This window comes from Bos indicus, chromosome 28 (assembly GCF_029378745.1).
Source record: "Bos indicus isolate NIAB-ARS_2022 breed Sahiwal x Tharparkar chromosome 28, NIAB-ARS_B.indTharparkar_mat_pri_1.0, whole genome shotgun sequence".
NCBI lineage: Eukaryota > Metazoa > Chordata > Mammalia > Artiodactyla > Bovidae > Bos > Bos indicus.
Window position 1 is genome coordinate 34,942,494 of NC_091787.1, and position 24,340 is coordinate 34,966,833.

General features: G+C 55.8%; 1 protein-coding gene across 5 annotated transcripts in view; it reads left to right on the plus strand.

Annotated features, from left to right (window-relative positions):
* The window catches only part of ZMIZ1 (zinc finger MIZ-type containing 1), a 151,037-nt gene that overhangs the window by 68,482 nt on the left and 58,215 nt on the right, over positions 1 to 24,340 (plus strand). Inside the window, exon 1 of one of the 5 annotated variants that reach the window (XM_070782311.1) lies at positions 12,394 to 13,220. The exons of 3 other annotated variants lie outside the window; for them this stretch is intronic. The gene's annotated coding sequence lies outside the window, so the exon portion shown is untranslated. Of the gene's footprint in view, positions 1 to 12,393; positions 13,221 to 13,712; positions 13,980 to 24,340 lie in introns of those variants that run through there. One more of the 5 variants, XM_070782312.1, reaches the window with a different exon arrangement.

Below are 24,340 nucleotides of genomic sequence, written 5' to 3' on the forward strand. Positions count from 1 at the left end.
CATGGGGTCTGTTCCCTCCCAAGCGCTGCTGGTGCCCCAGTCTGGCCAAGGCTAGATGTCTGAGTTCAGGTCCCAGGCCTCCTCCTGGTACAGAAGGGCTTCCTCAGCTTGGAAGATCCACATGTCCACAGGGCAGGAGGTGATGTCAAGAGCGATGGCATCAGGAAATACAGGGTGACTTGGGGATCAGAGAGCCCAGCACCACCAGTGGGCAGCCACGGCATGGGGGGCCACCTGAGGCCACGTGAGACACATACCCACAACTGCCAGGGCTTCCGATTCCATGACAGATCTCTTGAGGCTTTAACGTTGTCATGCATCTCCTATTTAAGACCCAGCGCTGGCCAGTCTAGCTGGGCCTGAGGGCTGGCTCTCAGGTGGCCAATGGGGGCTTGGAACTTAGATCATTCAGGACCAAGTGGGGATAGATTGATTCATGGCTGCCAAGAGGAGGGGCCTGTCTGTGGAGTCTATGGCGCTATGTCATCGTCATTGAGTACAGAGAGAGACCTCATGCTATGTCCGCAGGGGAGGGCTGACAGTGAGGAGCACCTGAACGGGGTGGAGTGGGGCAACAGGACCTCTGAAGGGTAGAAATCACCCATGTGGCTTGTCTAGCCGTGGACGCAGGCCACCCTGGGTTTGCATCTTGTTCCCTGCTTTCAAGCTGTGTGACTTCGGGTAACTGACATAACCTCTCTGAGCCTTAGCAGTAGTACCAGGAAACGGGATGATAGCCATACCTCCCTCCCAGTTGTCTGTGGTGTCTGGGGTGTTGAGAATTAGTAGATGATGTGGCGGAAGCTGTGCCTTGCGCGTGGTGAAGACTCAGTATCCATTTGCCATACATAGCGCAGCAAGACAGGTGGGTGGAGAGTACCCTCTCCCAAAAAATGAGCTGTGGGAGGAAGAAGGCTGGGTCGGGGAGGAGGATACTGTGTCCTGGAGAGAAAGGGGGAAGCAGGAGGACAGTGCCCTTGTGGAGGACAGTGGGTGTATAATAAGGATAAATAGTATCTGTAGTAGTATCGATTTAATTGCCACTGATACTGTTGGATGTGATTGTCAGACTGCAGAGGGCCTTCCCGAATCACCTGGCCTATTTTTATCTGAGGGGAGACTGGCACAGAGACGGGGCAATGTCCCCAGCATCCCTCATGGTGCCAGGGGCACGACCCGCCTGATAACAGCTGTTGTTGTTTAGTTGGTCAGTCGTGTCTGACTCTTTTGTGACCCCATGGACTGTAGCCCACCAGGCTCCTCTGTCCGTGGGATTTCCCAGGCAAGAATACTGGAGTGGGTTGCTATTCCCTTCTCCAGCAGATCTTCCCAACGTAGGAACCGAACCCACGTCTCCTGCATAGTCAGGCGGATTCTTTACCAGTGAGCCACCAGGGAAGCCCTAGCCTGATACAGTGCTTAACATAGATACTCTTCCCATTACTAGCAGGAGCACTGTTACTCCCAGGACAGCTACTCTTACTGCTATTGCTATTACTCACACTAGCCGATTGCTACTAGTGCTACCATTATTTTACTACTACTATGAATCAATTAAGTGAAGTTTTATTGAGTTCTTACCATGTTCCAGACGCTAGGCAAAATACTGCACAGACTTCCTCTCCTTTCATCTTTATAAAAATATTGAGAAGAAACTGAGACTCAGGTTAATTACTTGCTCAAGGCCACACAATTAGCAAGTGGCAGGGCTAGAATTAGACCCAGGCAGTCCCGCTCCTGCACACTTGGGTACCAGGTCAGACCGCCTTATAGAAAAAGGAAGGAGGCTTGACAACCCCGAGCCTGGATGAATGGAAGCCTGGATGCACCTGGAGAGTAGGGCTGCACGGGGATTAGCTCACTGGGCAGCTGCCTTTGTGGAGGGATCTAATAGTCTGTCTCCTGCCTTGTTTCACAAGACCTGAAATTCCGCTTTTCACATGATTTTCTTTGGATTAAATTGCATGTCCCTCTGTCAGTGAGCCTTGTCCATTCAGTCTGTCATTTGATAAGAGCGTGGTGAGGGGTGGTAAGGCCAGGTCCCAGACTCAGGCAATCCTAGATTCCCGTTCTAGCTGCTTGCAGGCTGGGCGACCCTGGGCCGGTCCCTTCATCGCCCATCTCCCAGTGGTGGGATGTCACATCTGAAGCGCCCAGCCCAGGGCCCCACAGAGTGGCTCCTCTGTGCTTCCCCGTGACTCCGCAGGGCCCTGGTCATACCCCCAGGCACAGCACTCCTTACAGATGAGGCCCCCATTCCCAAGGCCCAGGCCAGTGATGGCAAGAAACCAATAGACTGCATATAGAAAAAAAAAAACCCAGAATTCAGAGGCCGTTCATCCATTCGTTCAGCAAACAAGCATGGAGCACCCCTGCGTCCTGGACCTATGCTGAATGCCTGGATCACGTGAGTGAGCCCAGTGCAATCCTTACCTTCTAGGAGCTCAGGGCTTGATAGAGAGGACAAACTTGGGATAAACGCCCTCCAGTGATGATATAATCGTTATGACCGGCTCTATAGGAGCCGAGGGGGGCAGGGGGACTGAGCCTCGGAGCTTAGAGAAAGCTTTCTCAAGGAAATGATTCTCACAGAAAGGCTCCCAGGAGAAAGTCTGCCCAAAGAGAAGGACAGAGAAAGGCATTTCAGGTAGAGGAAACAGCATGTGCAAAGGCCCTGGGTGCAGAAGGAATGTGGCTTCACCTGTTCTTTCTGTTTTTTCTGACTTTGTGCAAGATGCTTCTCTCTGAGCCTCAGTTTCCTCACCTGTAGAATGAGAACTGTTGCCCCCAGCTTCCCAGGGTTCCAGGCAACTGAGAGCTTAAAGGATATGAAGGTGCGGGTGCTGGCACTGCCCCCCTAAATGCCTAGGGAAGCTGGAGGCTGCCTCTTGGCTCCTGGCTTCCAACCACCCCCGACACTTGAGGCTTCTGTTGGTACTGATTGTTCCTCCTCACAATTAGGTAATGAGGCCAAATTCAATTACACACCACGCTCCCAGGTCTGTCTGAGGCCCAAGGGGGGCTTGGGCTCCCTTTGCTGGGATGGGGGAAGGGACAGCTGGAGTCCTGCTCCCAGAGTTGGGCTTTCCTACCATGCATCCCAAACTACTGCCTGCACCCCAGATGTGGAAACTGAGCCAGGGAAGAGGCTCAGCTGCTTAGCCCCAAACCTCAGGGCTGATTTTTTTCCTCCTCGACAGCCCCAACCCAAGCTGAGGGCCCATGGCTTGTCCCACACCTCAAATTCATCACAGGGGTCCTGGCTCCTCTCCCCCTGGACAAGACCCCCCACGTCAAGATTTAGATTCCCTGCCATCCTTGGACTTGTGGCAGTTTCTCCTCCCAGCTACATACTGGTACCAGCCACTATTCAACACTTTGATTGGCATATGAATTCAGAGAGAGAACACACCTCCAGTAAAGTTGGATGAACCAGGGTTTGTAAATGTCTTTGAGGCACCTGCTGGAGGCATCCAGACAGGGGCAACCCTGGTTGAGGCTAGCACACAGGTGCTCTCAGAGACCATGCGTAAGGGCCTTGAGTGCCAATCTAAGGCGCTTGAATTTGAACTTGATCCTGACAGCCCTGGGGAGCCAGGGAAGGTTTTAGACAGAGTGATGTGATCATATTTGCTTTTGAGAAAGCCCAGGGTAGAGAAGGGACCTAGACCAGAGGCAGGAAACCAGGTTGGAGGCTGTTCTCCCAGTCAAGAAACTATGGAGGTGAAATTGTGATATATGCAGAAAGAAAGGGATGGATGGGGACTTTCCAGATATGCCCACCCTGGCTGCCTACAGGTTGGCCCTGGGAAGCTCATTTGGTGATATGGTGGCTCAGTGGTAAAAGAATCCGCCTGCCAATGCAGGAGAGACCGGTTGGATCCCTGGGTCAGAAAGATCCTTTGGAGGAAAAAATGACAACCCACTCTGGTATTCTTGCCTGGTGAAGCCCATGGACAGAGATTCCCGGCGGGCTGCAGTCTGTGGTGTCGCAAAAGAGTCAGCCACGCCTGAGCGTGCACACACAGTTGTTCTATGATTGCCTCACGAGTTATTGCTTCTGAAGATGACGCACAACGCTTTTCAGGGTGGGCAAAGTCTTAACTTTGAATTCACTTAATTCTAAAATGAGAGTGGTTGTATGGGGGTGTTTATTTCTCTTAGCAAACTCCTTGCAGAACAATTATGGCAGGCAGAAAATTAAAAAGAAATTAAAGAATAGCTGAAATCTAACTTCCATGGGATAATAACTTGATGAATAACCATTATTCAACAAATGCTTGTTAAGCACCTACTGTGTTCCAAGTATGAGCCACTAGGGATTCAGCAGTGATCAAAACACAAGATTTCTGTCCTCATGGAACTCACAGTCTACCAAAACTGATGTGCTTATATTTACTTGGAATCATCTCTAGATTACTTATAAATCCTAGTACAATGCAAAAGCTAAGTAAATCATTATAAATACAATGTAAATGCTATGTTAATCGTTGCCAACATGTAGTGAGTTCAAGTTTTGCCTTTTGGAACTTTTTGAAAAAAAAGTTTTTTCAAAATATTCTTGATCCACGACTGCTTGAATCCACAGACGCAGCGTCCATGGTTATGGAGGGCAGACTGTATATCGTAAGCATCTTGCTTGGCCTGCTCCATCCTTTACAGGAAATCAGTGGGGGTCAGGTCAATAGTGCCACTTCTTGAGGCCTTCCCAGCCAGAACTGGGGAGACAAGTGCCCCCAGCAGAAATGTCCTGCATTTGCACTAGATGTCTTCACTGGGTGGAGAAGCTGTGGCCCGGAGAGACATACTGACCTGCCCTTGGTCACACAGCAAACCCCCAAGCCCCTCTCCCAGGCAGCATCTGTCTCAGTGTGGGACTTGGCTTCTGGCTGAGGGGTGTGCTGTTCTCGCCTGCTGAGCTCAGCTCTGCGGATCCTGATTTCAACATCAGGCCTCCCACTCCTTGCCTTGCCCTGGCGGCCACTTTGGATTTCCCCCAGACGTTCCTGTGTGGCCTGTCTGCTCACGTCCAGAGGCCCCGGGGGTGGGGGACACCTGGGGACCACACTGCATGAGTGCGGGAAGTCACTGGATCCCCGGGGCTGCCGTGAGCAGGGGCATGGGGCTGAAAGGAGCAGGTGCCTGCAGGGTGTTCTCTCCCACGGGACTGTCAGGAGAGGCGGTGGGCAGAACACCAGAGGACGCAGGGTTCCTGGTGAGCTTTAATGGGCTTAGGAAGTTCATAAAACTGCTGTACTGCTGCCCAAGATGCACTGAGGTGCTTGGGCATGCTTCTCAAGCACCCTCCTCTCTTCTTACCTATCACAGCACCACAGAACCAAGAGGGCCTCAGAAACATAAGCCTACCATTGCGGGAATCCCCTCTCCATCCTCACACCTTGGATGACAAGGTGTTCACTGCCACCATGGGTAACTCTGTCAGGAGCTCCTTCCTTCTTCTGAGCCCAAGCCTATCTTCTTTTGATGCCCACATCTATCTTCCTGGTGCACGTGACCCCCCCCCCCCCACTGTGGATGAGGAAAGGTCAAAGGTCCAGGGTCTGGTCCCCAACCTCCCTGTGAGGAGGGGGAAGAACAGAGTGGGGCAGGCCATCCCCATCTGAATCCCAGCTCATAGAAGGAGACAGTGCATGGCCAAGAGCCCTTTAGAATGGTGAGTCCTCATGTGTCTAGGACTTTACAATTTGCAGAACACACCCTTGACATTACCGTTGGTGGAAACACAACATGGTAAGATGGCTTGGGGCTCTGGAATAAGCCAGAAGCCCTGGATTTAGTCTTATCTCTACCACTAACTGGCTGTGTGACTGGAGGAAGCCCTGGTCCCTCTCTGAGCCTCAGTTTCCTCATCTGAAAATTAAGACTAGGCTCTCTTTACTCCAGTGCTAAGTGAGTTGGTGGTTCCACACACGCAAGCAGAGGCTCTGCAGGGAAGGGCGCTGCATGTAACAGGCTGTGCAGGTTTCCGGGCACCCTGGAGTCAAGTGGTTGTTGGGGCAACCTGATTCAGCCTTGCCGGCCCCCACCCGCCGCAGCCTTGAGTCAGAGTGTCCGGACTGAAATCCTTCCCCCATCCCAGCTCCATTTCTTCCTCCACAGAGTGGAGGACAGCACCCTCTTGGTGCCTGCACGAGTCTTTGTCTGGGGAGCATCAGGAGTGAAGTTGGCTGCCCCAGCCCAGACAGGGAGGTGTGTCGCTCAGCCAGGCATGCAGAGAGACCAACAGCTACAGAAGGAAGGGAAATTGCCTTTCCAACTGCAGAGAGTTCATGTCAGTCCAACTGGGGGGCTGTCCGGAAGCCCCCCCGGAGAAGCAATAAAACCCCAGGAGTGCTGAGGCATGGACATTCGAGCTGCCTTGGCCGTCCCATCCCTTCAAAGGCGACTCCAAAAATCAATGGGAAGAGATTCATTAGGGGCCTGGGTGGTGAGCTCCTCACCACCTCTGGCAGCCCCTTTGCTGACCTGAGCTTCCTGTCTGCACAGGCAGCTTCCACTGAGAACATCCCACGTTCTGGCAGACAGTACGTCAGGGACCCAGTCTCTGAGCAGCATCAGAGGGCAGAAGCAGGGCACCACAGACCCTACTGTTCACTCGTTCATTCCCTCATTCTTTTATTCATTCAGGTTGCTGGTCTGTGCTTCATTCCCGCAGCAGATATCAAGCATCTGCTTGGCATAGTTTAGATCCTATCAATAAAACATGTACAAAACAGACAAAAGTTGCCGTTGGCAGGGAGCTTGACTTCTACCAAGGGAGACAGGGGTACCAAGAGAAATAATTGGAATAATTGATCATCAATCAAGGAAGACCCTAAGTCAGGGAGGAGCGGTAGCCACTGAGGAGGGCCTGCAGCTTTGAGCAGAGTGGCTGAGCAAGGCTTCCTGAGATTCGGGTGTCCCCTGGGTGGAGGCCTGTGGGAGGCGGGAAGTGAGTCTGGCCACCTGGAAAAGAGTGCTGGGGGTGTCTGCAGCCTGAAGTCCGGGAGACTGGAAGGAAATGAGGTCGGGAGGCGACAGGGACCCGGTCAGTCAGAGTCCTGTGGGGCCCCATAAAGACGTGGAATTTTGCCACTGACTGAGCTGGAGCGGTTTAAGCAGAGGAATGATGAGCTGTGAACTTGGGTTTCGGCAGCGTCGCCACGCATATCAGGTTGTGGAGACGCCATAACAAAGTAGCCCAGGAGCAGCCTAAACAACAAGGGTTGTTGTCTCGCGGCTCTGGAGGCCAGAAGTCTGAGACCCACGTGTCGTGGTGGCAGGGCTGTGTTCCCGCAGAAGGCACGAGGGAAGGACCTCTGCCAGGCTCCTCTCTGGGCCTCTGGTAGTTTCCCGGCTCCTGAGAGCGGAACTCCAATCCTCACACAGCACTTTCCCTGGGTGCATGTCTGTCTCTGTGTCCAAATTTCTACTTTTTATCAAAACACCAGCCATATGGGGTTAGCTGCTGCTGCTGTTTGGTCACTCAGTCGTGTCTGACTCTGCGACCCCATGGACTGTAGCCCGCCAGACTCCTCTGTCTATGGAATTTTCCAGGCAAGAATACTGGAATGGGTTGCCATTTCCTTCTCTAGGGGATCTTCCCAACCCAGGGATCGAACCCACATCTCCTTCATTGGCAGACGGACTCTTTACCACTGAGCCACCTGGGAAGCCCTATGACGTTAGGGTCCACCCTAATGAACTCATTTTAACTCGATCATCTGTTGTCCTGTTTCCAGAAAAGGTCATATTCACAGGAACTGGGGGTTAGCACTTCAGCATCTTTTGGAGATGTGGGGACCCACAACCCTGTGGCCTCTCAGCCTCTTGAGAATGATCGCTGTATCTCTTTGGTCCTCCCCGGCACCTGGTATTTGCTGGCCTCGCTTCTGTTTTACAAAGGAGGAGGTAGAGGTTCAAGGAAGCCAAAGTGACTTGTCCAAGGCCATCAGCTAGTCAGTGCTTGTTTCCTAAGCCTTGGCCTCCAAATCTGGGCACATCTCCTCCCTCCACAACTCCTCAGCTAGCAAAGACATGGTCAGTGCCTTCCCGTCTTTGCTGAAATCCCTCCGACCTCTCTGTGTAGCTGAGAGGCTGTGGACATCCCCGTGACATGGGCAGACAGCCTGGGTGTGGCTGCCTTCCCAGCTGCGTGGGTGGAGGGGCAGGCAGCAGCTCTTAAAGGCAGAAGCCACCTGAGGGCCCGTTTCAGGCCTGGTTTCTGGGTTCCCGCCCCCGTCCTCTCTCCTTCTCCAGTCTGGCAGGAGGCTTTCCTGGATCCCCGATAACCTCACGACCGTGGGGCTTCTCAGAGGTGCCCATCGAGTGTGGGGCAGGGGTTGGTTTTGTTTTCTTAACGAAATGATTGTAAGATTTGGGCTGATGCCAAATACAGACTGCTGGGAATGCAGCCTGAGTGGGGGATGAGGGCCCCACTGTGGGATACCTCCAGGAAGGGTGGGGAGCAGTGACAGGAAGTTCAGAGCCAGGGAAGTCTCATTCTCCACTGTCACCCCCATCCCCCCCTTTAGGTGGAGCCCTGGACAAGCCAGAATGCAGGGTGGATGGTTAAATCGCACAGAGGCTAAACAGGAAAAAAGAAATACAAAGAAAGTAGACATTTCCTTATATGTAATATGGTGTGCTGGAAAGAATATGAGTCAGGGAGACACGACTCTTATCACAGTTCTAACTCACTGTGTGACTTTGATGATCACTCTCTGGAGTCCCATCTTGGGAATACAATCTGAAGGTTACTGGTGCAGACTTTATAGCCAGATGGCCGGTTAGTTTAAATCCTTCTGCCAGTTGTCTAACCCTCTCTGTGCCTCACTGTTCTCCTCTGCAGTGCGGAATTAATCATACTTCATCAGAGAGGCTTTGGGTGAGGATGGCATGTTGATACTTGGAAAGTGCCTAGAACTGTGCCTGGCACTGGCAGACACTCTGACATCAGGAGCTCTGTATGACTGTGGACAGAGGAGAGGCCTGGAGCCAGCTTGGAACTCTCAGCTGGGTGTCCCCAGTGGGATTGTGCCCTCCCGCTGTCCCTGTGTGTGGGTAGGGGCCCCAGGGCTGGCTGAGATTCCTGCATTGGCTGGCTAGGAGCCGAACCTCAGCTGGGCCTTCCTTCTTTGAGATTGTATGTGCAGAATCAAGGAGGCTGCCCAGGGTGAAGGAGGGAGGGAAAGAGGCAGAGGTAACAGGTTTAGTGAAGGACACGGGAGTTTGTGTCTTGACCCCTCAGAGGTGGGCAGAAGCCCCAGGAGAAGGTCCCTGAAGGCAGAGTGCCTGAATCAACTCACGCCCAGTGCAGCTGCTTGAGTCTTCCTGGGGCAACTGAGCTGGCAGTGAGACAAATGCCCCATGGCCAGTTATCCCCCATATGTGTGTGTGCCTTTTCTGAACCCACTCCATGCCCCACACGCCCCTCCAAGCACCCCGAGAAGGCCCAGTTGTGTGGAGACAGATGGCCAAGCAGCTCCCAAGGCCTGAGCTCATGCCGACCACACTCCCATGGACACCACACGGGGCCTCCTTGTCTATTTCACTCTCCTTGCTGAGTGCTGGCAGAGAAGGCAATGGCAACCCACTCCAGTACTCTTGCCTGGAAAATCCCACGGACAGAGGAGCCTGTAAGGCTGCAGTCCATGGGGTCGCGAAGAGTCAGACACGACTGAAGTGACTTAGCAGCAGCAGCAGCAGCAGCTGAGTGCTAGAGCCTGCATGGATGACATCCTTGAGTCACTGGGATCCTTGTTGAAACCTGCTGAATCAGCAAGCCCTGCCTGAGGAAGACCTGGCTCGGGGTGACTCTGAGGTTCATTGTTCTGCTTCTCAGTCTCAGTTGGAGGGAACTGGGGCTTTGTATGCCCCTAGCCACCTCCACCTCCCCCCGCAAAGCCTTGCAGAGGAGGTGACCCTGCCTTGGGCCTGGGAACCACTTTTCCACTCACGGGGGACCTACATCCAGTGGCTTTGCTCTTTCATACTCATTGGCCTGGGCTGGAACAGGATCCAGGAGCCCATCCCTCTAGAGGTGAGCTCAGGAGGCCTGGAAGAAGCTCCTCCCACACGCCAGACTCCACCATAGAGTCACCCTCCGTGGCCTGGGTGGTCCTGTGGAGGTGAGCTCCACACGACAGGCTCCCCAGATGGGTGAAACACCCTCCCTCACCCGCCCTCCAGTGCAAGCCACAGCTGCCTTCCCGGCTGCAGTGCTGTGATTTATTGGCCGCTCCTCCTCGCCAGGGCCCACGGCAGGAGGAGTTCAAACACCCACAAGAAAAGCCACCAGCTATTGATCCCCGAATCGGGCTTCCCAAGCGCTCCCGGGCATTCATCAAGGAGCCATGGCGCTGGGGCCGCAGCTCTCCCTTTCTTCTTCCTTTCTTCTGCCTCCCAAGTCATTCCCCCAGGCTGTGCCCCCCTCGCCGAGGTCACTCGGAGAGCTCGCCAGTGACTGCGTGCAGAGGTGGAGAGCGCCTTTGTCTGCTGCCTCTTTCCTGTAGATCCTTATCAAGGCAGGCGCCCAGGGGGTGGAGCGGGCCACTTTGGACCTTGGGCTTTTAAGAAAATCTTTGGAAGTTAGAGAAGTGGAGTTGGAATGTAGAATAAGTAGGGGGATACCTTTCTGAAGCAGGAACTGGTCGGAGTATCCATGTTTCTCTAGGCTCTGGGCTGTAGTATTAAGAGCTTGCTAACCAAGTGGGGCTGGAATGGGACCAAGCAGGTCTTGAAATTAGCATGTGAAAACCCTAGCTTTGGCCTGGAGGCCTTCTGTGCGGGCTGGTGAATGGATTGTTGAAAACAATTTGTTTTCCTAATTACATAAATCTGCTAGCAGAGTATTTACCTTTTTTTTTTCCCTCTCACCTGGGGAAAGTCTGTTGGTCCCAGGCCTGTGAAGTTTAAATAAGCATATCAATACTCTTCTCTCACCCTTCCTTGGGGCTCCTTCAAGAATGGGTTCTGGGGAGAGCGGAGAGATAGGGGAGGGGAAGGGGTGGGACTGTTACTATTCCCAGGCTGGGCCTCCAGGTCTGTATTTCTCAGGTATTCCTCTGCTCCGTTCCAGACCAAATTCTGGTTCAACCTACAGGAGTGGTTTTTCTGAATTCAGTGCCTAGAGCCACACAGGTACCAATGTATACAGAGTATTTCAAGAATGAATCCGGAAGTTCCAAACATTAGGGTCCTTGGTGGCTCCCAAGGCACTAAGGACCAGGCAAATATTGTGAACTATCATTGCACAGAACTTCTGGGGGGAAAGAATCCAGAAGACGGGTGTTTCGGGTATTTGAGGTCTTGGTGACTTGGGTTCTGTATCATCGAGGTTTGAGCCCTGACATCCTATTAAAACCAGATTTGTGTTAGAAAAACGGGTCTTAGAGACATCCATTTCAATGTTTTCTTCTGAAAAGTGGACCAAACTGTCGTGTCTCCTCTGCTCCTGGGTGTCACTGCTGAGCACTGGGATTTGGATAGGAGTCTGTGTTCTACAGGATCTGCAAAGCGAATTGGACCAACCAAAGAGAAGAATGGGAAGGTCTTCACTGGCCCCAAGGCTCTTCCCTCATGGGCTCTCAAACCCCTCTGTAGCTACTTGGGAAGGCAGGTCCTCCGATGGATGTCTCAGTGAATAAATGACTGTCCCTAAAGAAGCCATTGTAACTCAGGATGAGGGGAGGCTCCTCCGAGGATGGGAGACTGAGCAAAGCCTGGAATTTGGACAAAGCAGGAAAGTCCTTATGCTGGCTGCCCCCGGGTTGGCCCTGCAGGAAGGTAATGCCAATTAATCTCTCTTGCAGGAAGCTAGCTCTTGTCCAAAGGCAGCAAGTTATGAAGTATGAATTAATCCATTTAACCAGCCCCTCAGAGGGAAAGCCCATGACAACTGCATTTCCAAATGCCATCTCTGAAAGTGATATTTCAAGTGGCAGTGGGTGGGATTAGAGCCTGCTAACGATTTATGTCAAACAGGGAGCAAGAACATAATTTCTAGATAAGTGATTTGTTTCAGGCACTTCCAGGGCTGGCAGTAGGACAGACGGGAAAGTTTCCGGGCCAGCCAGAGCTCAGACTGAAAATAGGGGGCTGGTAATGGGGAATGAAGGAAGGAGAACAGGAGAAGCTAAGTCAACGGCTAGCAGACCTGGTCAGTTTCCAATGATCGCAAGGAGAGCAGTACAGGGAAGTCTCATATAGAGGGGATTTTCAAGACAATTCTGGCTGGCTTTCATTAGAGTGAAAGATGGGGCCCCACTTACCTTCCTAATTGTTTGGGCAGTTAGGTTGCCATTCAAGAAACTTTCACTGCGAGAGGGCGGGGCTGGGGGAAAGGGGCTTAAAATAAAGTTTGTCCCAAAGAGGATCGCGGTGATGGGAAGTGCCTACGAAAGAAGGAGCGAAGAATCCTTTGGGGTGGCAGGGCGGCGGTTTGGTTTCCAAGGGTGTCTGCTCAGCTCAGCGCCAGGAGCCCTTGCGACAGACAGGCTGGAAGGAAGAGGCCGCGGCCACCACAGGATGCAATGTCAGAAGGCAGCAGCTCCCAGGGCGGGGCAGGGCCGCGCGCAGCCGCCACCCCCGGCTTCCCTACCGCTGGTTCCAGGGCACAGAGACTCCCCGAAGTCAGCGAGCTCGAGCGTACGTGCGCCCGCTCACCCTGCCTCGGGGAATCCCAGGGGTGCCAGGGGCCTCTGTGCCAGGGAAGATGCCAGACCGCCTGCCTTCTCCGCCCCTTAGCCCGTTCCGAAAATCCTTTAAACCAGGTCACAATCCGGATGCCCCAGTCCCGCCCCGCCCCCTCTCCTCCCGCGGGGCCGAGGCCGCCTCCAGGCCTGCTCCCTCCTCCGCCCCCACCCGGCCTTGGACCCTTATTAGCAAGACCACTTGGGAGGATTCTCCTGGGGGGCAGGAGCACCCGAAGTCATCCACCGGCTGTGCCTTCCCGGCGGCCCCCTTGGGCGGCAGCGTTCCGGGAGACCCACTCGTACAAGTGTTGCTTCCAATTAATTGCCTAGGCGGGGGAGGGAAGGGGCCTGTCGCCGCCCCCGCCCGGAGGCTGGAGCGCCGCTCGTCGGGTCGTGCGTTCGCTTAGCGGCGGCGTGCACCAGCACCACCCCTGCGTGCAAGTTTGAAATGTGAGCTGCCTCAGATTCATACTCGCTCGCGCTCCCTCGCAGCAAAGTGGCTGGGCTGACGGTCTGCGCGCGCGAGTGAGTGCGGGCGGCGGGCTGCGGGGCGGGGGTGCGGACGGCGAGACTAGCGGGGCGGGGAGGGCGCGCGCGAGCCAGGGCTCCCTGGAGACGCCGAGGCAGGTCTGCTAGCCTTTCATCTTTCTCCCGCGCTCCTCCTCCTCCCACCCCTCCCCCAGCCGCGGCGCGCCCGGCCTCCCCGGGGCCCCCAGCCCCACGCGGACGCAAGCAGGGTGGGTGGTCGCGCCGGCGGGGTGCCGGAGCGCCGCGCAGGGCGCGGGCCGTGGGAAGTTTCGCCGGCGCGCCCTGTGCGCCCCCGCCCCCGCGCGCCCCCGGCCCATCCCCGTCCCCGGAGGGCTGTCGCTTGCGCCCGGGCGCGCGGCTGGCTGCCTCCTCGGCGGCGGCGGCCCCATTAGCAGAGCCTCCGACTGTGATTGGCTTCGCCCGGGAAGCTGGAGACGGGCGATGAATAATTGATGTGTGCGGTGCGGTAGCCGGACGGCGGCGGCGGTGGCGGGCAGCAGCGAGCGGGAGCGCGGGAGCCGGAGCGCCCTCGGAGCGGGCAGCTCGGAGCGAGCGGGCGCCGGAGCCGCCCGGGCCCCCGCGCCGCCGCCGCCGCCCCGGCGCGGAGCGGGGATGCAGGCGGCGCCCGCTGCCTGCACGCAGCCTTTGTTCCACGCCGGCTGAACCCTGCCCGGAGTCGCTCGCTGCGGCCGCCCCCGGCCGGGGCCCAGCCCGCTGCGGGCGCCAGGGCGGGATCGCGGCCGGTGCAACTTCCAGGTAAGTGCGGGACTGGAGGGTCGGCGCCGGGGCGCCCGCGGGTCGGGCCGGGCTCCCTCCGGGAGCGGGGGTGAGTGTGCGTGCCTGTGTGTGACAGAGAAGGGCCGGTGCATTGTGGGTAGCGCCGTGTGCTGCATGGTGTCAGCCCGAGGCTTGGCGGCGAGAGTGGCACCGGCGTGCACCGGGCCGTTTTGTGCGCTCATACAGGGGCCCCTCATTTTCTCTGGGGCCCGGGGCCAGGTTGCTTCCCCTCCCACCACCCCCGCCACTCTCGAAGGTGAAGTGTTGGCTCTCCAGCAGACATTTTACAAGGCTGCGTCCCCAATTGGCTGCTGCTATTGCAAAAATCTGAATGGGCCAGGAAGCCTTCCGCGGAGGCAGCGGCCGAGGGTCCTTAACTTCAAGCTGCTCCTTTGTCAGGATGCAGCCCTGATGCTGACAGCGCCCAGAGACCCCGATGGGCGCTGGTGGTGCCACCATTGCTGCAGGGTGCCCTTCCGAGAGGTGGTGGGTGCAGAACATACTTCTGACAAATGTTTGCTGGGAGGCGGGCTGGAGGAAGAGAGATGGGTCTGCACCAGAGAGCAGGAAGGGGCCTTTCTGTGGTGCCTGACACCAGGCTGTGAAGATCTCATTTAAGACCTTGGAGAGAGGGTTTCTCAGAGGACTGCCTGGGCTGAAGGTCTGTCTCTGTGGTCGGGAGCACGTGGTTTTGGTGTTGGGGAAATCTTACAAACCTTGGCGCCTGGTGCACTAGATAAGCCTCTGTTCTTGAGTCCAACTGAAAGCTAGCTGGGGTGGTACTAGGAGAGATCAGGCTGTCTTTCCCTGTCTTTCCCTCCCTTTGCACCACCTATGGGCTCCAGGAGACCATCATTCTCAGGATGGAGACCTAGGTTCCCTACCCTTGACCATCAGGCTGGACTGGCAGATGGTTGCTAGGCATGGCTGGAAACTCCTTCCACAGGAAGGTCTTGTAAGGCAGCTGGCAAGGAGTTGGCCCCAGAGAGCTTCTTAATGGCCCATCCTTGAGAGTGGGCCAGAAATCCAATTGGGGAGGGAGTTGGAGTGGGCAGGGTGATGGCTCCCTGAGATCAGGGTGACCCCAGATGGTTTATAGGGACTCAGCCCCTTCCAGTTCTGAGGCTCTGGGCTGGAAGGTCATCTCCCATCTGCTGCAGAGTCTATCCCACGACAGGGGGTGTAAGGAGGTGAGCCTTGAAGTCCACGTGGCTACTAGTAAGATTGTTCCCCTTTTTTGTGTGTATGAACCAGGCGGTGACTACCCCCACTGCTAGCAGGATTCAAGTCCCCTCCTGAGCTATTTTTACCCTGAACTTCCTTAGTGAGAAACCACCAAACAGTGATGCTTTGGTGAGAATCTGGGTCTTTACCGGAAGCAGCAGCCTGCACAGAGTTTGAGACTTGCTTCACTCTGCCATCTCCGCTCCCCTGCACAGCCACCTTCTCAGCAAGAGCCCCTTTGCCTCTTGTTCTCTCTCTCTCTCTCACATACTGGTTCTCACCGCAGCCTGTGTGCTCAGGGACTCGGGAGCCCCATTTCAGATGGAAAAACTGATGTCCCTGAGACCACCCAGTAGGGGACAGAGGAAGCCAGTCATAACTGTGACCCGAGGGTGGCCTTGACTGTGAGCTCCTTGAAGGCAGGAAGGAGCTGTATGTTACGCATCACAGTATAGCCTGGTGCCAGCCACTGGGCCTGGCAGGTGGCGAGCGCTCTGACTCCCGAGGGAGCGCATGAGCAGAGAGCTGGTCGTGTGCTGCTTTCCTCTGTTGGAGTGGGGAGGTGATGGAGAGCCTGAAAGCGTGCTTCTGGTTGTAAGTCAGTGTTGGCTGAGCACTAAATCATCAGGCCAAGCTCAGTCCCTGGGAACTCTGAGATGAGTTCCAGGTCTGCTGTTAGCCAATCAGACTGAAAGCTCCCACAGCTGTTCAACCAGAACCCTACCTGGGAGCTTTATGGGTCACACTCCAGGGAACAAGGATGGCAGAGCTCTGTTTAGAACCGCATTGTGGAGTATGGTAGCTACTAACCACATGTGGCTGTTTGTACACTTAATTACAAGCTTAGTTTCTCATCTGCACCAGCCACGTTTCAAATGGTCAATAGCCACATGTGGCTAGTGGCTACCAGGCTGGGCAGGTCAAATCATAGAAGATGTCCACTGGGGCCGGAAGTTCCACTGGATATCTCTGGCCTGGAAGGATGGAGATTTAGGACAGACGGGAGGTAAGGATGTTAGACAGTGTGACAGTGCAGGAGGAGTCCATAGGATGCAGGGACCTTCCATTTTCCGACAGCCTCCCAGCAAGGGGGGTATAGACAAGCCAGGTGCTCCCACTTAGCATGGGAGAAGGCCGAGATTCAGTTCTGCCCAAGGTCACCTAGTAAGTGGCATGAGCCCCAGGTCTCCAGCTCCTCCGCCAGAGCACTCCCACCCAGCAGAGGTCAGCCAGGGGTCACGGGTGGGCAACGGTCCCGGGAGCAGCCTCAGACCTCCCCAAGGACTGTCTTGGTGCCCGGTAGGCGTCAGTCTTTGTGAAGTCATCCATCGATCGGGCGGGAGAGCCAGCTCAGCCTCGCGTCCCCAGGAACAGAGAGTTCTCTGCTGGCAGAGCTGGAAGGAAAGGGAGACAGGCTCTCCAGGCGAGGGAGGTGTTTACCTTGATGGATGCGGCTTTGGTCCCAAGGGAGAGGCGGCTCTTCTCCACAGAGGAGGACCCCATCAGCGGGCCTGTAGCCAGGTTCATTAGCTCCACCCCAGAGGGAGATGTGCAGGCCCCAGCCAGGGCTGCAAAGAAGAAGGATTGGGGGCCATCTGGCTGGCACAGGATGCCCTTTGCTCCTATCCTGCCAGGGCCTGCTGCCTCTCATGTCATGGGGCATTCGAGGTGCCACCCTTTCCTTCGCTTTCCCTGAAGCCTCAGCTGCAGGAGGAAACTCTCCCAGGGCCCAGCAGAGAGGCAGCAGCCTCACAAGGGAGCCTGCTCAGGGAAAAACAAGGCACCACCCTCCAAGCATTTGCAGCCTCTCCAGGAGCTCCTGGGCCAGAGAGGTAAAGGGACTTCCTGCCCCCAGGTCACATGGCAGGGCAGGCTAGTGGTGGAGCTAATGCCCACTCGTGCCCACTGCAAATCCCTGTCTGCCATTTTGAACTTGAAGTTTATATGAGATTTCACTGTGCCTTGCTTCACTTTCCTCCTCCAGCCCTGTTAGATCACTTTGTCTCTGGCCTTGTCCTGAGGTATCCTGAGGTGTCCACCTGCTGTGAACAGCAGGCCTCACTGTAGCCTCCGGCTCCCCTGGGGCCTGAGCTGACTCAAGGAGGATGTTTCAGTAGGGGCTGGCCCTCTGCCAGGGACCCCAGCACACCCAAAAGAGGCTCCTTAAGGCCCATCCAGGGGAGCTTGAGAGATGAGAGGAGCTCTGGGGAAAACCCCAGGTTCCCAGTCCCCTTGAGTGAGGTGGGGGCGGTGTTCAGGGCCTCTGCTTGCTGTACCTTTCCCTGGAGCCGAGGTGGGCCACCTGGGGATGCTCACACGCTCTTGGTCCCCCGTATCTGATGTGCTGTGTGCCCTTCACAACTGACTGACAGCCAGGCTCTGCCTCGGGCACCCAGAACATCAGGCTGGGCTAGCCAGTAGCCCCAGACATGGCACAGATTCCTGCTTGGAGCCCCGAGATCATTTTTAGTTCTCCGACTACCCCTTGGGGCAAAGGCAGGCCCTCCGAGTTCCTGGACTGGGGTTGAAGTCAGTTCTTCGTGCATATTTGGTGAATGAAGGTCAGGACTTTGGCCAGGACACCCACATTCCCTGAAGTTGCGACTCCCCAGGTGCCCTGAAGATTCGGTAGCTCTGGGGTACATCCCAGCCTCTGTGATCTGGCTTTGGTTCAGATAATTCCCATACCATTGGTGGCAGCATGGCTCCAGGGCCTAGCGTTCAAGTGATAACATCTAGGATCTGGTGCCAAATTAGTGTGACCTTTGGCAAGTCACTTCCCCTCTGGGGGCCTGTGTTCTCATCTCTGTACTGAGAATATTGCCCTGTGTCTCAGCTCTAAATGGTAGACTCCAATCCAAGAGTTAAACTACTGGAGTCTTGAGCTAGAATGGACAGGAGGGTGATGAAGGCTTGGTCCTGCCTGTGGGTGCTACCTACCCCCAGCATCTGATGGTACAGCAGGTGATAGTAAGAGATGCCGGGATGAGGAAAACTGAATGAATAGAGTCTTGTGTTCCACGCTCCAGGAGCTGGAGAAGGAGGAAGGGAAAGTGGTGGCTTCGGGACTGGGATAGCCTGAAACTTCCCAGGCGGTCCTTGAATTTGGAAATGGGTAGAATTTGGTGTCTTGGGTGAGAAAGGGAATGAATATCAGCTGGGACACCTAGGGAGGTGGTTCCTCCAGGTGAAGCAACAGAGACGAGTACAGGAAGTGGAGTCATTGCTGAAACAGATCTTATCCCAGGAGCACAGGTCTGATCCCCAGGGGAGGGGAGAGCCAGGGAGGAGCCAGGGAGACCTGTGGGGCTCCCAAGGGCTTCCGGGAACAGGGATGTTGCTGGCTTGGGGCAGGAATCTGTGCAGGGAAGTGGGAGAGCCCTGCGAGGTCGGAGCTCTGCTGCGGGAATGTCCCTGCCTCTGCTGACGCAATGGAAAGCCTGTCGTGTTGCAGGGTTCCTGTTCTGCGGTCGCCCATGGTAGGGGGCCAGGGCAGCCAGCTCTTCTGAGGAGCTCTGGGAACTTGGTGGAACTTGTCCAGGCCTCCCCTCTGCTCTTTCGTGGAAAAAAAAAGAGAACCTTGTTTGTGGAATCTGCCCCTAGTCCCTCGGGGGTTGCAGCCACGCCCTGGGAGGGTTTAAATCTCTGTGGGCGGTTCCCTGGGGCTGGGACTGGAGGGGACAGGTGACAGGGGACAACCTCTAAACTGGATTTTGGCCTCACACCCTCTCAGTGCCCGCTCCGGGCAGAGCCTGAGGCAGCTGGTGATTTATAGGCACCCGGTCCACCTCCCGAGAGTGTGATCTGTTTAGCAGATTCGTAGCTGTGCACGGAAGCCTTAGCAGCATCTGGTTCAGACCCTATGTGTGGGAGGGAGGCTGTGGAAAATGGGGGGCCACGTTTCAGAGGGGAGGGCAGAAAAGCCCAGGGGAGAGCCCTTCCTTCTACCGTCTCCTCTCCACCCTGCCGCTTCCAGGCCCACCCTGAGTGTCACCAGCCAGCAAGCCTCCCCTAGTCCCTGCCCCCAGCGCACACAGGACCTGTCTGCTGTGCTTTATTTCATTTCTTTCTTCATCTTGGACCCTGCTCCACCAGGTATCATCCGCACTGGAAAGTGTATTTGTTGCTTGGTCACGTCCGACTTTGTGACCTCACGGACTGTGTCCTGCCAGGCTTCTCTGTCCGTAGAATTTTCCAGGCAGGAACACTGAAGTGGGTTGCCATTTCCTTCTCCAGGGGATCTTCCCAACCCAGGGATCAAACCCAGGTCTCCTGCACTGCAGGCCGATTCTTTACCCATGGAGCCACCAGGGGAGCCCCCGTCATCCCCACTAGCTTGTACATTGTAGACAGGCCATCCATGCATGTATCAGTGCTGGGTACTCATATATATGTCTCTTAAATGACCAGCCCAGCCTTAGGTGGGTCGCAGCGAAGGCAGTCACCCAGGGAAAAAAAGGAGAGTTCCAAGCTCTCAGGCCAGCTCTGGCTTCCCAAGGTGACCCTGTGATGTGCGGAAGCCCTCATCCTTCTCTGGGATCCCGCCTGTAGGAAGAATCACTGGGTTTACCCTGCTGTCTGATAGAAAGGCCACTAGCCACAGGTGGCTATTTAAGTGTACGTTGGATACAATTAACTGAAATTCAGCATTCAGACCCCTCAATCACACAAGTCGTATTTAAGTTCTCAGTAGCCCCATGGGGCTGGTGGCTACCACATTGGGCAGCAGTGGCTGAACATTTCCATCATCACAGAAGATTCTGTTGGACAGTGATGGAGGGTGTCTAAGGGGCCTCGTAGCTCTGTCACTGCGGATCTATAGGGAGGCTGGGTCCCACAGTCTCTGCCTGCCTCCTGCTAGGAGCTGCCAGCCCCTCCCTCCATGCTGGGTCCCAGGGCCTCAGCCTGCCTCCTGCTGGGAGCTGCCAGCCCTCCCTCCATGCACAGGGCCCTGGACTTTCCCCACTGTTCTTTCTGTGAATCACCGGGCCCTGCAGGACTTCCCTGTTTCACCACACCCCCACCCCGGGCTCTTCAGCGAGGCCTCCCAGCGTCCTTCCCAAGACAGCGTCAGGGGAGTAATTATGAAACCCACATGTGTCATTTACTGGGTGACTTTGGGCAAGTCACTTAACTTCTCCAAGTCTCTGTCTCCTAAATTAATAAAACTGAGCTGCCCGTGCCCGCAGGGTTGCGGCAGGAAGTAGATGAGAAGGGGCTTCGGGCGGTTAGTGTCTGGCACATAATAATTGCTCAGTGAGTGGCAACTCTCATTACCATCAGGTTTTGACTTAATACCCTCGAGGCGTGTGATCAGCTTCCAGACGAACTGGGCTTAGGGTTTCTCTTGAGTTCTCCAGCCCAAGAGCCTGGGTCGCACCACACCTCAGGCCTCAGTTCCCTTGTCTGTAAGGCACTCCTTAAACTGTGTTGTGACCCGAGACCTAGCCGTGCAGGGCAGAGGGCGGGCTGTCCAAGGGCTCCTGCCCCTCTTCTGTGTGGCCACTATAACGGGAACCTGCGAAGAACAGGGGAGCCCCAGGGGTGCCAGTGTGCCTGCACTCGTTCTGTCCTGAGAAGTCCTGGGCTGCCCTGCAGGCAGCTGTCTGTGTCCTAGCCCTGGAGCAAGGGCAGGGTGGGCGGGGGGAGCCCAACATAGGTGCGCACTTTCATGTCTCTCTTGGGAAAGGAGCTGTACGCTACATTTTGGACTCCGGAAGCCCTCTAGGCGGCTTGTCCAAGAATGCCTCCCTTCTGAGGTCCATGGATAGTTTGTTGGGGTCCGTGAGCCCCCAGCCTGTGTGGAGTGCATTTGCCAGGCAGAGGGTCTCTGAGCCGCATTGTGTGGAGGCGGCCTCGGGGGCCAGCAGCCCGGCGGAGGCGGACTGGCAGGATAAGGCCCGCGGGTCCAGGCCCAGCTTCCAGCTGTCCGGAGGGCTCCTGGAAGGACACTCAGTGAAAAGAAATCCTCAGAGATGGGGGAGGTCCCAGGAGCCAGTGAGCTGATTTGTCTCACACCTTAGGGCTTGACAACAGCTGGGTGCTGGACTCCGGAAGGCTGGACAGCATCAGGCCCAGCCTCGGAGTCTGAGGCAGCCACAGTCTTGGGGATCAGACCTCATGCACCTGGGGCTGCAGGGCCAGGTCACGTGGCTTCTGAGGGATGTGTCTCCTTGGGGAGAATTTTTGGAGGAGGTGAGGGCTGGGTATTCCCAGAGAAGTGGGTATGGAGAGGAGTTCCGGGTGGAGAGGGCATGGTCCTCCCATGGCTCCCCGCTATTAGGGACTGGAGGCCCTCACGCCTCAGAGGCTACCCCCCGCACCCCGGCCCTGACATCCTTGTTCACCAGCATCTCTCCCCTTCTCTCCTGTTTGTTCCACACAAGGTCCTCTAACCCCCTCTAAGCCTCAGTTTCCTCATCTGTAAAATGGGGGAATAGCACCCATCTCATCAGGTCGTGGAAAGATTAAAGAGTATATTCTAGCTGCAGCTTGGAACACAGCACTGGGACCTGCTCAGCCCTGAGTAGGCATCAGCTGTCCTGCTGCTCCGTCATGGGTTTCCTTGTGCTTTGCTGGGTCCGTTCCTCTGGGGACACACCCTCCTGCTTCCCCTCCTCGTAATCCTCCATCAGAGCCCAAGTCTGCCCACGTGCTTCCCCACCCTTCCCTCCACCTTCTCCTTGGTCCCCGCACAGGGCTCCCTCACCGTTTGCTGGCTTCAGCCCTCACATGTATCTGCTTTTCATTCGCCAACATCAGGTCCCCAAAGTTCGTGGGCAGTTTTGGAAGGCCCTGGGTCAGGGGAGGACAGACACCACTGTCCTGAGGGGTCTCAGGGCAGTAGCACCCAAAGCAGAGGAAACCCCCCACCCCCCACCTTATTGGACCCAGGGCAGCCTTACCACTGGGTCTCTAATGACTTCTGCCCCAGGGAGACAGCCCGGCCCATGGAGCGGGGTGCTCAGAGGTCAGCATCAGGACAGGAAAGCGAGCAAGGACCAAGCGGTGGCTTCATTTTTTGAGCACAGGCCCTGGCTCCTGCTGTCCAGACCACTTTGATCCTTGAAACAGAAATGGGTCCTCCGCTCTCTCCGAATGCCCCTGCCCCAAGGCGCCACTGAGCAGAAGAGGGATCATCACCACCCATCCACCCTCCTGACCCCACCCTGCACCCTGGGAGCAGTCCCCACAGCCCACCCACCTCCCTGGAATTAAGCCTCCCAGCATCAGTCCTGTCAGGGGCCGATAATCCTCTCAAAGCTTTGTGTGGTGTTATACCTTCTCTGAGAAATACGTTTGATGACCTGGATAAGATCTTTGTCCTCGGGTTACAGCCCCGCCATGGAGGTTTCCTCTCAGGTTGTGGCTTCCTGATGAACGTGGGGGTGCTTCCGGGATGGATCTGGCCACCCACAGGCTGGGTTCCCCAGATGTCTCCCTGGCCTTAGACACCTGTTACCTGAAGCCTTGCTGGCACCCTACCCAGGTGGTCAGGAGCTTGTGATTCCCCTTAGCCACTGAGTTGCCTCTTCTGTAAAATGTGGGCCCCCTTACTTTCTAGGAGTCCTGGAGCAGGCGTCCTGCCAAGGCACTGCACTCATGCCCTCCACACGTGTGCGCACGCCTGTGCCCTCTCTGGGTTCACTGTGAGGTTTGCACGGGAATGTTTTGTTTCTTCAAGTTCATGAAGCGCATGTGCGCTCAATCATGTCTGACTCTGTGTGACCCCATGGACTGTAACCTGCCAGGCTTCTCTGTCCATGCAATTCTCCAGGCAAGAATATTAGAGTGGGTTGCAGTTTCCTGCTCCAGGGGATCTTCCCTAAACTCAAGGATCGAACCCGCCTCCCCTGCGTTGGCAGGCAGATTCTTTGCCACTGAGCCACGGGGGAAGCCCCTCCAGTTCATGGCTATAGCTCATTCAAGTTTGTATGTTCTGCATCCAAGTAGGCAAAAACTACACATTAGTATGTTTTGAATGAATGAACGAACAACTGAAGAGCTGGCTTTCGGTTGGGCACTGTGGGGCATGTGCAGAGAGACAGGGGCTTCCTGCCCTCTGGGAGCTTAAAGTCCTCAAATGATGATGGCAATTCTGGAAGGCACCAGGTGAACAGGGCCGTCTGTGAAGTGGGAGTGTGCCTGTTGCAGGAGAGTATAAGATGGAATGCTGGAGAATCTTACATGGGTTTTGCATCTGCGTACATACATCATGTACCACGAGATTGGACAGGCATGTGTCCAGACTATTGGATGAGTGTATATGATGGTGTTCTTGTGGGTTTGTGTAGATTTGTGAACTTGGAGGATGTTGAGAGTGTCTGTGATGTGGGAGGGGCACCTTGGGAGCTGCATGGCATATGCGTGTAAGAATTAGCAAGTCCTGTTCCCTCTGGGGCAGGCAGGTGCCCACCATGGTGGGCAGTGTCAGGGAGAGGCTGTGCGGCCAGCCCCTCCAGTTACCAGTTGTGTGAACTCAGGCGAGTTACTGAAGCTTTGAGATGCCTCAGCCTCCACAGAATCAGGGTGGTCACAGCAGTGACCTCCAGGTGTCTGTGAGCACCCCCCACATCCATGTGCCTGGCACAGGGGATGCGTTTCATGAATGTTAATTGTTATCATTATGCTGGGGTAGGGGGGACGGTCCCCCAATAGGCCTGGGGGCCAGGACAAAGGCAGGCACTGCATCTGGACCTTTCCTGCCCCTTCTCCCATGCAGGCACGCCCTTAGCCCACTCAAACCAGAGGGAAGACACAGTGTTCCGAGAGGGGGCCCAATCCAAGGCTCTAGGGATGTTCTTCCTCCCCAGACACAGCTGAGGGCATCGGGCTCCGCAGCCCTCTCCCTGCACAACTTGGGGACTGGAGGAGGGGCCTGGGAAGGCTCCTGGAACCTACCCCAGAAGTCACTTCCCATCCTCCGGTAGCTGACTGGACCCTCCCAGACCTTCAGGAAAGGCGTCTCATGGTTTCCTGGTGAAATCAGCCCTGGCTATCTACAGCTTCCTTCTGCCTGTCTCAGGGATGGCAGAGAATTCTCTGTTCTCAGAGGTGCCTGCAGAGAGAGACTTTCAGGTGGTCATTGTTTCCGAGCACAGTAGAGTCTGGAGACC